The sequence below is a fragment of the Lepidochelys kempii genome, chromosome 2, assembly GCF_965140265.1.
Source record: "Lepidochelys kempii isolate rLepKem1 chromosome 2, rLepKem1.hap2, whole genome shotgun sequence".
Taxonomy (NCBI): domain Eukaryota; kingdom Metazoa; phylum Chordata; order Testudines; family Cheloniidae; genus Lepidochelys; species Lepidochelys kempii.
The window spans coordinates 18,670,638-18,685,133 of NC_133257.1; the positions used below are offsets into that span (position 1 = coordinate 18,670,638).

The window sequence follows — 14,496 nt, forward strand, 5'->3', positions numbered from 1 at the left end:
TTGAGTTACTAATATGGTGTTTCCTCAGTGTGAATGCTAGTTTTCCCCAATTGGCTTTCTGTTTTGCTGTGTGTTCTCTCCTAATAATATAATTATGATATGGTATAATCTAGGTAAAAAAACTCTGTGCTTCTTCAAATACTGCTATTGCAGCATCACCTTAGGAACAGTGCATCGTCCTTGCACACAGAACTGTCAATAACAGTACAGTAACTCCTCGCTTAATGTTGTAGTTATGTTCCTGAAAATGCTACTTTAAGTGAAACGATGTTAAGCAAATCCAGTGTCCCCATAAGAATGTCTGTAAATTTCCAGGGAAATTTTTTTTTGCCAGACAAAAGACTGTGTGTGTGTGTGTGTACACACAGTATAAGTTTTAAACAAACAATTATTATTAAATGATTGTGAGGCTTGGTTGAAGTGGTGGAGTCAGAGGGTGGGATATTTCCCAGGGAATGCCTTACTGCTAAATGATGAACTAGCACTTGGCCGAGCCCTCAAGGGTTAACACATTGTTGTTAATGTAGCCTCACACTCTACAAGGCAGCAGGAATGGAGGGAGGAGACACAGCATGGCAGAGAGAGACAGACACACAGGCCCAGTGTGTGTGTGTTAGAGAGAGATGCACACTCTAAGTACACTGCTTTTTAAAGTAGATCAGCAAGTTGAGACAGCAGCTGCTGCCAGCAAGGTCCCACCATCCTGATTCATGTCCATCCCCCCCCCGCTCTGTGGAGATGGGGTACAGGAGTGGGGGGAAGGGGGACACCCTGACATTAGCACCCCTCTTCCCCTCCCCCCCTGCACAGCAAGCAGGAGGCTCCCGGGAGCAGCTCCAAGGCAGAGGGCGGGAGCAGCACAGGGCAGTGGGGGGAGGGACAGCTGAACTGCCCAGCAATTGATAGCCTGCTGGGCGGCTGCTGTGCAGGGAATTTAGGGGAGCTGATAGGGGGGCTGCTGGTCCACCCTGGTTCCAAGCCCCCACCAGCTAGCTCCAACAGGCTGCTCTTTCTGCAAGCTTTGGACAGGGCAGGTGGCTGCCAAACAATCTTTTAAGGGAGCATTGCGCAACTTTAAACGAGCATGTTCTCTAATTGATCAGCAACGTAACAGCATTCATCGGGACGACTTTAAGTGAAGAGGTACTGTACCACACCTAGTTAGGATCTGATGGCTACAGAACTCTAGGTTATAGAAGGCCCTCTTGACACATCCACGGTTCCCTACTTTCTGCCTGTGAGAATAGTCATGGAACTGACTACTCTTTTTACAGTTAGTAGCATTTAGTTTAAAATTTAGCTACCTTTTGTATAGTTTATTCAGGAAATTAACGATGGCTTTGGGTGGTCCAGTCCATAATGTAAGGGTGGGTTTAGTGTGTTTGAGTATCAAAGTGTCTCTCTAGTTCAGATCAGCAGGGTCAGTAGTTGGAAGCACTGCCTGAAGGATTGTTTGGTCTGTGGGCTGTTGCCATATGTGACAGAGTGGAGACTGGAGATCCTGCTAATAGATGAGGCCTTACCTTAGTCCTTGGATCTGAGCCCATCATGTCAAGTGGGGATTGCTTCCAGGGATGAGTGCTGTAGTAAGGGTTCCAGCAGAGTTTGCAAACAAAGGTTTTTATTCCCAATATTTTTTTTCTCCCCCAACCCACCTCCTACCAAAAATAAAGTTGTATCACATTTTTGATCTCTTAAGTTTGTTCAATTTTCTAAGTGCCCCATGGTGTTTTAGCAAAATATTTTCTTCGCTTCCTGCCTAGGATTGATTGGTGCTCTGTCTCGGATGCTTATATTTGTGTAAGAAAAAGGCATAGGCAGCTTGTTTTCAGCAGTGCAAAAACCATTTCCACCATTGAGTACTAATTTTCAGATTGTCTGCAGCTCCAGGTTCAGAGTTTCCAACAAGAGTCTGATTGTTTTGACTACTCATTAGTGAAGGATTGGTTTTCAATCTAGGTACCTAGGTGACTAAGATTAGTGTGGGATATGAAGGTAATTTGTGATATATTAGTCTAATAAACTGAGTTTAGAGAAATCTGAGGTGGAGTCTGTCCTTATAAGTTCTGTTGTTTCTCCAACAGAATTAGTACTGATCGCTTTAGATTTGAGGAGTGAAGGAAAATTGTGTAGTCAGATCAATTGAGTGTACTAGCTACAAGCTTGAACCAGTCCTGTTTTTGGTCAGCACCATCATTATTTATTAACATGTAGTATAGAGATCCCATCAAGAGAGGGGTCCCATTATGCTGGATATTGCATGGACACCTAGTAAGAGACAATCCCTACCCCAAAGAAATTGTGAAATAAATAAATAAGACAAGAAAGGAGAAAGGAAGTGGCATTGGTCCCACTTAAGATGAGGTGCTGAGACATATAAAACTGAAGTGACTTGCCAGAGATCATACAGGAAGGCTGTGGTATAAGTCTCCAGAGTCCCAGTTCAGTGCTTTTACCATAAAAAACCATCATTTGTATTAGCAATATAACAGTAGTCAAGTGTCTCTGGTAACAGAGAGGCCTGAATGAAAATGTTTGTGTAAGGCATTACAACTGTTGCAGCTTTCTTTGAGAACTGCTGCAATTAATCTCTCTGTGGCTGGAATCACATTTTCAGTCAGGAATTCTCGGCTTTGGAACATGTTCCCTCCAGCATTCTCCAAGATCAAGAATTACTTGGACAAGCTTTTTGAAAATTTTTAGGTTTGATAAAGGTTAGGGATTAGGGCTCTAGTTCCCTTATTGGTAGCCTGTCTTTTTCTTTTAAATCTTTTGTTGATGTAAGACCTCTAAGTGCTTGGTGAAAGGTACAAATACCAATTTCTAAGTGATTTTACTTATATTATTGTATATGTAAATGCACAGTGAGGTACTGGATAGATGAATAGTCCACATGTAGGCAAATACTCGGAGACAGGAGGACTTGATTTCTTTATAAAGAGGCAAAGTATAAATAATTTAAGGAAGGTATTCTAGGAGCAGAAGAACATTTGTATTAAATTACTGTGTAAAGTAACCCTTCTGTTCATTGTAACTGGTGACTTGTCATTCCTCCATTTGACATATGTGTTGCTGCCATCATGTACACCACGGAAATACTTTGTGAAACAGATATAGTATAGTAGTATCTCAAGATGAAATTTGAGTTAGTTCTGTGTGACTCGACAGCTTGTCTCTCTTTCTCCACCAGTAGTTGGTCCAATAAAAGATATTACCTCGCCCACCTTGTCTTTCTAATATCCTGGGACCAACACAGCTACAACTACACCAAATGTAAACCAACCTGACATTTGACATGCTCTTAAGCAGACAATATTACCAGAGATAGTAGAAAATTAAAATGTTCATGATTGATGTGGTCCCATCATTTGGACTCAGTTCCTCTTGTTGACTTTCAAGTGTCAGACTAAGTCCTCTGTCTTAAATGATAGTACATGTAAAATATAAGTTTCTTATTATTTAGTTGCCTTTCATTTAAATAAAAAGTGCATCTATTCTATTTTTATGTTTTTTAAAAAATGATCCTGCTTTGTCAATCTCCTCAGCTTGGTCTTTTCAGTGATTGTTGTGTTAGCCAAGAACTGGTAGTGTTCCAGTTTACCCAGAGTCATGAGAATATACTTGCATTGGTGAGAAGCTGATCCAAGGTCATGTAACTTTATCCACATTCACTGTTTTCTTCTTCCCCTTACCAATAGGCCAAGGCACCTCGAGAGTGCCCCTCATGTAGAAGAAAATCTATTAGGAGTTCTGCTTACAGTATATGTGTTTATAAACCAGTCTATATTTTTCCAATGCTTTTGCCATAGGACATCTATGATAAATTGCAAAAGTTCATGAATGGCAGTGAAAAGAAAACAGTTCTGTAGTAGGCAGTGCTTGTTTTGGCTCATGCTACCAGTGATCTAGTTAAGGGCTTGTAATGTTCGATATTCAGGATTGCCCATTTCAGCTGTTGGATAGGATATCTCAGAACAGTTAATTATCTAAGATTACTTCTCTAATCATTGGTCAGATAAAATTGATGCCAAGGATATTTTCTATTCATTTCTGGAATTCCAGTGCTCTAAATCTAGACACGAACTCTACACTCCAATATTGAGAAGGCTGAAATAAACGTGCTCTAGAAATAGAAAGTAACAAGGCATCTTCTGAACCAACTGCAGCAGGGATCGGCAATCTTTGGCACGTGGCCTGTCAGGGAAATCCGCTGGCAGGCTGGGACGGTTTGTTTACCTGCAGCGTCCGCAGGTTTGACCAATCGCAGCTCCCACTGGCTGCGGTTTGTTGCCCCAGGCCAATGGGGGCTGGGGGAAGTGGCGTGGGCCGAGGGATGTGCTGGCCACCACTTCCCGCTGCCCCCATTGGCCTGGAATGGCGAACCACGACCAGCGGGAGCTGCGATTGGCTGAACCTGCGGACGCTGCAGGTAAACAAACCGTGCCGGCCCGCCAGCAGATTTCCCTGACGGGCCGCATGCCAAAGGTTGCCAATCCCTGAACTACAACATCCTCCCAAAAATAGAAACAAACATTGGCTTTCAACACACCAGAAAAACCAAAACCCAGTCACGGCTTCCTGGCCTAAAGGACCTCTTCCTAATTGAAGAAGTTTTTTCTTTTACTCTTTTCAGACTTGCATGTTTTCTAAAAATGCAAAATTTGGGGTCTCACATTCAGAGGATATTTTTTGTTTTTTAATTTAGTTTCTCAAATTCTTCTGTGCTGTAAAGAAGTTCTTGCTTGCTGTATTTGGCCTTTCTAATTGAGGGAGTATAGGTGCTCAATTTAAGGTGTGTGAACTTTTAGTTTGTTCCTGGGTACTCAGGAAGTAGGTGGACAACCTGTCTACCTGTCAGGTACAGTTGAAAGTGCAACCTAGCCTCTCTGCAACTATGTGTAGCTTTGTCTTCGGCACCTCAAGATTAGATCATTATAATGTGCTGTAAATGGGGCTATGCACTGAGATTAAAAAATGAACTGAACCTGGTGCAGAATTCAGCCCATCACTTACTAAGTGGTGCATATTGGAATACATAATCCAAACTATACATGTAAAATGAGGGGGTCTAAATTAGCTGTTACCACTCAAGAAAGAGATCTTGGATTCATTGTGGATAGTTCTCTGAAAACATCCACTCAGTGTGAGCAGCAGCCAAAAAAGCTAACAGAATGTTGGGAATCATTAAGAAAGGGATAGATAATAAGACAGAAAATATCGTATTGCCTCTACATAAATCCATGGTACATCCACATCTTGAATACTGTGTGCAGATGTGGTCACCCCATCTCAAAAAAGATATATTGGAATTGGAAAAGGTTCAGAAGAGGGCAACAAAAATAATTAGGATTATGGAATGGCTTCCGTGTGAGGAAAGATTAATAAGACTGGGACTTTTCAGCTTGGAAAGAGATGACTAAGGGGGATATGACAGAGGTCTATAAAATCATGACTGGTGTGGAGAAAGTAAATAAGGAAATGTTGTTTGCTCCTTCTCATAACACAAGAACTAGGGGTCACGAAATATAATTAATAGGCAGCAGGTTTAAAACAAAGTATTTTTTTCACACAGTGCACAGTCAACCTGTGAAACTCCTTGCCAGAGGATGTTGTGAAGGGCAAGACTATAACAGGGTTCAAAAAAGAACTAGATAAGCTCATGGAGGAGAGGTACATCAATGGCTATTAGCCAGAATGAGCAGGGATGGTGTCCCTAGCCTTGGTTTTGCCAGAAGCTGGGAATGGGCAACAGGGGATGGATCACTTGATGACTGCCTGTTCTGTTCGTTCCCTCTGAGGCACCTGGCATTGGCCACTGTTGGAAGACAGGATACTAGGCTAGATGGACCTTTGGTCTGACCCAGTATGGCCGTTCTTATGTTATGTTTTTTGGAGCATTAGTCCCCTCTTAGTCACAAAGTATCAATGCTCGGTACTGGGGTATGCCTCAGTCTTGTACCAGGTAAAATAAATCTATGCTGATGAGAGATTCTCATTCTGCACGACTGAAGTGCCTCTTGAGGGTCACATTCAAGACTTCTGCCAGATTTTCAGGGACTGGAAACCCCTGACAGAAAAGGACAGAAGTGAGTCTGTGCCACATTCTCATAGAGGCACCCTGCGGCCACCTCATGAACCTTCCTTCTCAGGGCGGACACCAAGTAGTCTGGCATCAGTGAGAAGTACCTTTCCGGACACTGCATCTGAAAGTCGGCACCGGTCACTTTCTCTGGTGCCTAGAAGGAAGCACAGAATTTTGAAGCATCAGAGAAGAGCAGTTAAAAGGTCAATTTTTAGACACTCTTGAAGACGTTCACTGTGTAAATTATAAAGCACATTTATTTTGATATAATCTAACCCAAAACTTTGTTCCAATATTTATTATAATTATTATGAAAATTAGAATAGGAATTAATTTCCCTTCCTCTGGGATACATTGCACAAGTTTCTCTTGGCCTCCTCTTTTCTTAGTTTTGCTAATGGGAGCAGTTGTTCATAAGTTGTTCTTGTGTTATTTAGGTACCATATTCATGTAAATGTTCATTAGTGCTGGAGTAGGAAATGTTGTAATGTGGCTTTTGTTTGTAAATGAACTTTCCAAAGTGCAACCACTGACTTAAAAAATAATTTTAAAAATGTTTAGATTATCCTAAGGAATCTGACTTCCAAAAGGCATGCAGGTAAATGACTTGTTGTGACATAAATAAGCAGTAGATTCTTGAGGGGAAAGACATCTCCTACTCAGTGCTTTCTATTAAAAGAGGTGCAACCAAGGTATGCAACTGAGTGCCAAAAAGGTTAAATGATTATGAAGATTCAACTGTCAGAAAGAATGTGGAGTATATCAGAACACAGTGACTTAAGATACAAAAGTGTCAGGGTATGTGATTTGTGTATTAAATCCCTTTCTTCCAGTTTCTTCTGAGTAGGAACAGTTCTTATAATGATGAAACATGACTGATTATGACGAATGAGAATTAGGGAAACTTACGTTACTACACTTTGTATAAGCTATGCAAAAATGCAATGGTGATATTTGCTTTGAAAAGATGAAGCCGCCTGCAAACATCCACTTTTGTAACCTACATACATCTTTTTAGTGAAGCTCGTTAGGAAGCAAGAATCTAGAGTACGTGACTAGCTGACTTTTGAATTGTTATAATGGGATGAACTTGCAGTAACAAAATAATTAAGCTGTGCTTTATTTCTTCAAATTAATCTAAGAAATTAAAATAAGTAAATGCAATATTGTAGGTATAGTTTTAATTTATTAAGAAATTAGTAACTGAATTACCTAAAATTACTGAATTATTTAAAAAAAGTTAATTAAAACATAATTACAGTTCTGACCTTCTGTCTAAGTAATTCATTCTGACTCCCATCTGGTCCATGTTAGATGCTTCAGAAAAAAGTGTAAAAACACCATATTTCAACTAACTATGTGTTACTATACAACTGTGTTTTTTGGGGAGGGTGGATGGTGGTTTCCTCTGGGCATCAATTTATTCTTTCAGAGCCTATGTGCTGAAATACAGCATTGATAATCTTTGACCTACAGTTAATATGAAGTTGCTGTTTTAATTAGTATAAATGTCTAATCTTTTTGTAAAAGCGATGCCACAGGACTCTTTGCCGCTTTTACAGACCCAGACTAACACGGCTACACCTCTGATACTAATCTTTTTGAGACATTTACAAAACAGTTTCTTGATTTACTGCATGAATGCCATGTTAACTATATATTTTTTTAAAAATTCCTTCTGTTGACTTAAATACTGATTTGAAAAGATACTGTCTGGTTAACAGATTTTCCTTAAATATGTTATCAAAAGTACTGTAGACTTTTTTTGCAATTAACTCAGCATGGACAATCAAAACAGTTTATTTAGTCTGACTTCTTGTTTTGTTACATTGTATTCCTAATTGCAGGAGAATGTTTAGATTGAAAACTTAAGGTTTATTTTGCACGCTAACTCCAGTGTCATTTTAAAAAGATCGAAATAGCAATTCATTAATCTTATCAGAGTTAAGGTAAATGAAGTAATGTTAGAAAAAATTGGCAGTAGGGTAAAAATGAGTTCCTTGTTCCAATTTTAAATTCAAAATAGAAATGTTCTAGTTTCTAAAGGGATACACTCACGCAAAACCTGAAAAATCCATTCTCCAGTAGTCAGATGCTTTCCTGGTTAGCATAAAGGGATCTAAGCCATGTGTTTCTGCAGGAATTTAGGTTTTATTAGAAGAAATTCTAGCTTTTAAAGCTGTGCAAATAACCAGTCATACATGAGCTAATTACAAATTGATGCCATGTCATCTTCTGAGTCTGCAGACTGCTACAGTACCTCTGCTGCTCAGAGCTTTGTCAACATGCAACTGAGCGTAATAACGCAGATGATTTTCAGTGCTGCTGTTCAGAACTCTTTAGGCACCAAAACTCCTTAAAGTATCTTAGCTCACACTGTTAGATCATTAGCAATTTCTTGGGCAGTGACAAACAGTGCTTCAGATAATGAAATATTCAGAACAGCAAACTGTGTTAATTTGTCATAGTGTCTTTGTTTTCATCCTGTGCAGATTGTGCCTTTGCTGATGCAAGTTGCTGAGGCCACCCAACTCTTTAATACCTGATTTTTCTCTCTCTCTCCCTTCCTTGTACTATTCCCTGCTACATCTCAAGTGTGCCTCCTATATATTGATGAAAATAGGATAACTTTGTCTTGTCTGTAAATTGGCTTTTCCATAACATGCACAATAAATCCATTAATCTAGAGAATCCCTCTCCCATCGTTTTTAGTTTGGCTCTTCTTTTGGTGATCAGAACTGGTAATTTTGTTCTTCAGGTTGAAAAATTATTTAATGTGAAATTTGGTGCATGAGTTCCTATTTATGAGCGCAAGCTGGCACCAAAAATTGAAAAATAAAGCTGTTCTTTCCAGTAATACTATGGACTAGTGGCTGTAATATACTGAGGGAATTATGTGCACAATATTTTAAAATTCTGCATATTTTATTTGTCAGAGTAACACAATATAATCACAGTATTTTCAATTATTTTTTCAATTATTATTTCAAAATACCTGTTGGCAACTATGTCTGTAACATATAACAAAAAAGATTCAGGAAATGATTTTTGACAGATAAAATCCTTACTAATATATTAGCACATCTATGTGGCTCCACATGCATCCCGACCCTCCCCCAATCTGCCTAGCCATTTGGTCCCTAGTCTGTAGCAGTGTATGGGATTCTTCCATCCTATGTGCAGAACTCTGCACTTGTCCTTGTTGAACCTCATCAGATTTCTTTTGGCCCAATCCTCCAATTTGTCTAGGTCACTCTGGACCCTATCCGTACCCTCCAGCATATCTACCTCTTCCCCGAGCTTAGTGTCATCCACAAACTTGCTGAGGGTGCAGTCCATCCCAGCATCCAGATCATTAATGAAGACGTTGAACAAAACCGGCCCCAGGACTGACCCCTGGACACTCCGCTTGATACCGGCTGCCAACTAGACATCAAGCCATTGATCACTACGCATTGAGCCTGACGATCTAACCAGCTTTCTGTTCACCTCGTAGTCCATTCATCCAATCCATACTTTTTTAACTTGCTGGCAAGAATACTGTGGGAGACCCTATCAAAAGCTTTGCTAAAGTCAAGATATATCATGTCCACCGCTTTCCCCATATCCACAGAGTCAATTATCTCATCGTAGAAGGCAGTCAGGTTGGTCAGGCATGACTTGCCCGTGGTGAATCCATGCTGACTGTTCCTGATCACCTTCCTCTTCTCCAAGTGCTTCAAAATGGATTCCTTGAGGACCTGCTCCATGATTTTCCCAGGGACTGAGGTGAGGCTGACTGGTCTGCAGTTCCCCGGATTCTCCTCCTTCCCTTTTTAAAGATTTATATTTATATTTGCCTTTTTCCAACCGTCCGGGACCTCCCCTGATCACCACAAGTTTTCAAAGATAACGGCCAATGGCTCTGCAATCACATCATCCAACTCCCTCAACACCCTCAGATGCATTAGATCCATGGACTTGTGCATGTCGAGCTTTTCTAAATAGTCCTCAACCTGTTCTTTCACCACTGAGGGATGCAGGAATCAATTTTTCTGCAGGGAAAGAGTAAAATCTGCTCGGGACATTAATTCTGTCCTTACTCAGTGGTGCAGAATTCCCCCAGGAATATGTAAGAAATCTTATTTCACATGTAAAACAAAATGGTTTTGTTCTGCTTTGAGTACTTACTGATATAGGTTGTCCAGGTTTACTAATGTAGAAAGCATTTGTCATATAGCTGATCTCATACAATGTAATACTGAATGTAGTTTTTTGCCTATGCAATGAACCAAAAGCATGTTGATGATAACTTGGATTAATGAGTCAAGCTGCACTTGGTCACATAATAGAATATTCAGACTTGTTTAACTTCTGCTTTTTAAAATGCATTTTTCTGGTGTTAGCACAAAGAATTCTTCATTGTGGCACATAATTGCCTTTACTACAAGGGCATAAAAGCATAACATTTTATTTCACTGACTGAATACAGCAATGAGGGATTGGGGGAGGGAGAGAGATTAAAAAATAGGAAAACATTATTTTTTAAAACCCCAGCAATTGGCAGGGTGACTCTGAGGTCAGATGTTGTGCCCGAAACTATGGGCTTTCACTTTTAAATTGTGTTTCTTTCACTGTTTCAGTTGCCCTGAGGTGTCTGCTATGTATGACTAAACTAAATGTCCAGGATATTTTTTTTAGACTCTTAAGATCATAACAAAGGTGAAAAGGCCTACTAAATCTGCAGTAGTGGAAGATAAATCTGTTGCCAATTCTTTGTCTATGATTCAATTGCTATGCCAAAAAGCATGTGTGTGTGTATTTGTCATTATTTTGAGTGCTTTCAAGAGGCCTGTATAAAGAGAGTCCCTATATAAAATCAAATTAGAAACTAAAGACCCATATAATCAGAATATAAACTAGAAACTTCAGTGTGTCAAAGAGGGGAGTATTAGAGTAATTTTGAGAGCGTCTTCATGAAGAAAAAGTCAATATAAAAACTTACGTGTTAATGTATTTGTCATTCTTACGGCTGTAAAATAAGTCTTACCAGTAAAATAGCACATTTAAAAAAAAAAATTTCTTTACTGGAAAGATATACTACATTGTAAATGGGATTTGATTACCAGGAGTACTACACTTCATTGTGTGGTGGTATTTGTTAAACTGCAAGCTGTTTTGTATTGATAGTAACTTCACTGGGTAATGCTCAAATTTAATGCCACAGGTTGCTTTGTTTCATTCTGTGGTAGTGGTTAACCAGCTGCCTGTGGTGATTCATGGAACCAATGAGTAAAAATTCTTTTCTTGAATTTTTTTGATACTCATTTTATTTTGGTGAGGGAGAGTTCCCATTATCTAACATCCTGTGCTAAATCATGAGTCAGAAACTTGTGAGTTTACCTGTAGCTACTGAAATAGTCTAGTGTACTGGCAATTGAAATCTCTTGAGCAAGGTCATTTACAAGATATAGTAGTTTTCTGACTTAAAAATGGAGTAGTAATTGTAAAAAGAAGTTGTCAGTTCACTAAAATTGGATAGTCATCTCACAGGTAGTATAACTTGTAGCTGGTATTTCAAAATCAGTTTTCTGATATCACTCAAATGGTTCTCAGTACTGTCCAATTTTAATACCAATCCAACTTGAAATAACATGGGACTCCTCAATGTGTTTGTCCTATAGTTTTATTCCTGAAGCAACTGAAGATATCTGGAATTGTGGTCTTGCATCACACTCAGGTTATGTATATTTGTAGGATAAGGGTTTCATGATGTTGCTCCACTTCCATAAACAACTTCAAAATATCATGATTCTTATTTGCATTTCTTCTGAGTCAGAATCCTTCCTGTGCTGTCAGACGTTGCTTAGGGCATGAACAAGGTTCTTCCATCCCTCGCTATTCTGGGCTGCTCTTTGCATGTCGTCCATGTTCTGTTTTTAAGATGGAATAATTATATTGGTTCCTTGACATGAAAATAGTTAACAACCTATAATTAATTTGTTCGTTACTGTACATTAAAGTTTTTTATAAAAATTAATTGTGGTATTTTTACTGAATTAGACCATGTGCCATTTATTTTTAACTTTGTTTCTCTGTTCAGGTTCTGAAGACAAGCTGCTACATCAACTCCATAAGGAGTAGGAATTTTCCATTAAGACATCAAGAAGATCTCATCAACTGGTAAATATTTATTCAGGTGTCCTTGCTTGTGCACTGTTAATTATCTTCCTTTTAGTGAAAGAATAGCATTTTACACTTCACTGAATCCAAATTAAATTTAAAGATCAATGTGTTATCCACTGAGACTCAACCCTTTATATTGGGAAATATTAGGTTGTGGTGGGTTTTTTAAATAATAGTAACTATTCCTTTATTGTTTTTAGAGTCTGCCTGATGGATTAATTTTTACATTCCATAGACCCCTGACATCTCACATCTCTCTGAACATCTATAATACAAAACGCATTGCACAAAGATTGCATAGTTGAAGTAGTAACATAAAACTAATGTTGAAATTTCAAATCTAAAGCATTTTCAGAAGTGGAGGATAAAATAGCTATATTTAAGAAGATAAACAGTTCAAGATTTTTAGGTATTCTATTGTCTTGATAAGTGGCCTCAAACCTCACATGTCTACTGGTATGTGGCAAAATATTACCCTTCCTGTAGTGTAGATATAAATCACATACCAAAAACTGCATTAAAACAAGTTATTTAGTCAAACACTCAAAAGTTAGAAATAAGGTTGCACAGGCAAATGTATTTTCTGTCTGTTTGTGTCTCCACACTGTATACTGAATGAGACAGAGGGACTGTAGCAAAAATAGTATGTGATCATATAATTTAAAGTGTATATGATAATGCATAGGCACGAGGGGGCAGAATTATGATTGCACAAGCGACTGCAAAGCTGACATTTCCTAACTTTTCAATTTCTTGTCTTTGCACCCTAAATAACATTCTTTAAATGTAGTGTTTTGTATGCAACTTCCTGAGGCTTTTTAAAGAAAAAAGGTAAAAACAAATTCTGTTATTTATATACACACACAAAACTGTAACAACCCCTTACTGTGATTCAGCAATAGAGTTTGAACCCTGAACTTTCAGCATGTCAGCACAGGTTGCTACTGCTTGAGCTACAGGACAAAGTAAACTAGCTGATTGTGGGAGTCTTTTAATCCAGAGGGAGAGTGGACCACTGGGCCTAGGATTAGGGAGGAGGAAAAACAGAGAGAAAGGGACCTGGCCTACTATAGAGGCTCTAAAGCATCTCACTGGAACACTTGTAAGAATTAGAGGTCGACCACCAACTAGATGGTGGGACATCATATGCAGGAAGGTGACCAGTCTGGCCTTATTGGAGGAGCAAGCCATGGACAGGAATGAATGATGACACTGTACTGCAAAGATGTTGCAGGATGAAAGAGAGGGCAAAACAACTTATTTTTTCCTGAACTCATTCTGACAGACGGATGAACCATTTTAGCTGAAACTTAAAATCAGCCTGGGGCAGACACTTGGCATGGAAAATTTCAGCTCAAAGATTGTGTTTGGCAAAATTATAAGCAACTGAAAAGAGTGTTATAATGGGAAGTGGTTGCGTAACCTTTACTATTGGTGGGATGGAGCGGAAGAATAGTGATTGTTTTAATGCTTTGCCATACTTAGTAGTTTGCTAAATTTGTAAGAAGACAATTGCACCAAGGGTCTGGAAAAACACAGTAGTCAATGTTGTCTAGCTATTTGAAATGCAGACACCACATTCTATGAATTTGGCTTTATATGTATCTCCTATATACAAGGTTTAACATAGTGCTTGATTTATAGTCTTATAGTTCAGCAATTTTTTGAGGTAACTGAAAGCTTGAACAGCTTTGGATATAGGCACCTGGCTTCCTGAGGTGGTGGCTATTGACATTGACATTAGGACTTGCAGGTGGGGGATTATTCCCTGCTAGTTTTGAAAAACACCATGGGACCCTTAACTTCTATCTGGGCAAGCAGAAGGGACTTCTCATCTGTACTATGGCACGTTTGACGATATACCCAAATATTGCATTCTCAACATTGGTTTTGAGCCAGTCCTATTATGGGTCAAGAACTAGAGTCAACTGAACCACGCTGTCTTTTTATTACAAATACTATATGTGCTTATGTCACTGCATGACTGACAAGCCTGACCTGTTCTTGTGCACGCAAACAAAGTTAGAGAGCTAATAGCAATATTTAATAGGAAATACAAGGTTTTTCAGGGGAAGAAATCCATTGGAATAAACTAGTTGATTCAAGGTAGGCTATTTCCTTTGTTTAAAGGAACCCTCTTTCTAAAAAGAAGCTTTTGTTGAGTATCGAGTCTAAAGCCAAAGCCCCACCTTTCCTTAAAAAGGATAACATATCTTGCATTTTGAAGATATGCAGAATAAATATTGTGC

The 14,496-nt window shown here is 39.0% G+C and overlaps 1 protein-coding gene across 5 annotated transcripts in view; it reads left to right on the top strand.

Moving 5' to 3' along the window:
• CYRIB (CYFIP related Rac1 interactor B) overlaps positions 1 to 14,496 on the top strand; it is a 156,089-nt gene that overhangs the window by 67,099 nt on the left and 74,494 nt on the right. For all 5 annotated transcript variants that reach the window (XM_073330125.1, XM_073330132.1, XM_073330130.1 and 2 more), the window contains one exon: positions 12,165 to 12,244. The gene's annotated coding sequence lies outside the window, so the exon portion shown is untranslated. Of the gene's footprint in view, positions 1 to 12,164; positions 12,245 to 14,496 lie in introns of those variants that run through there.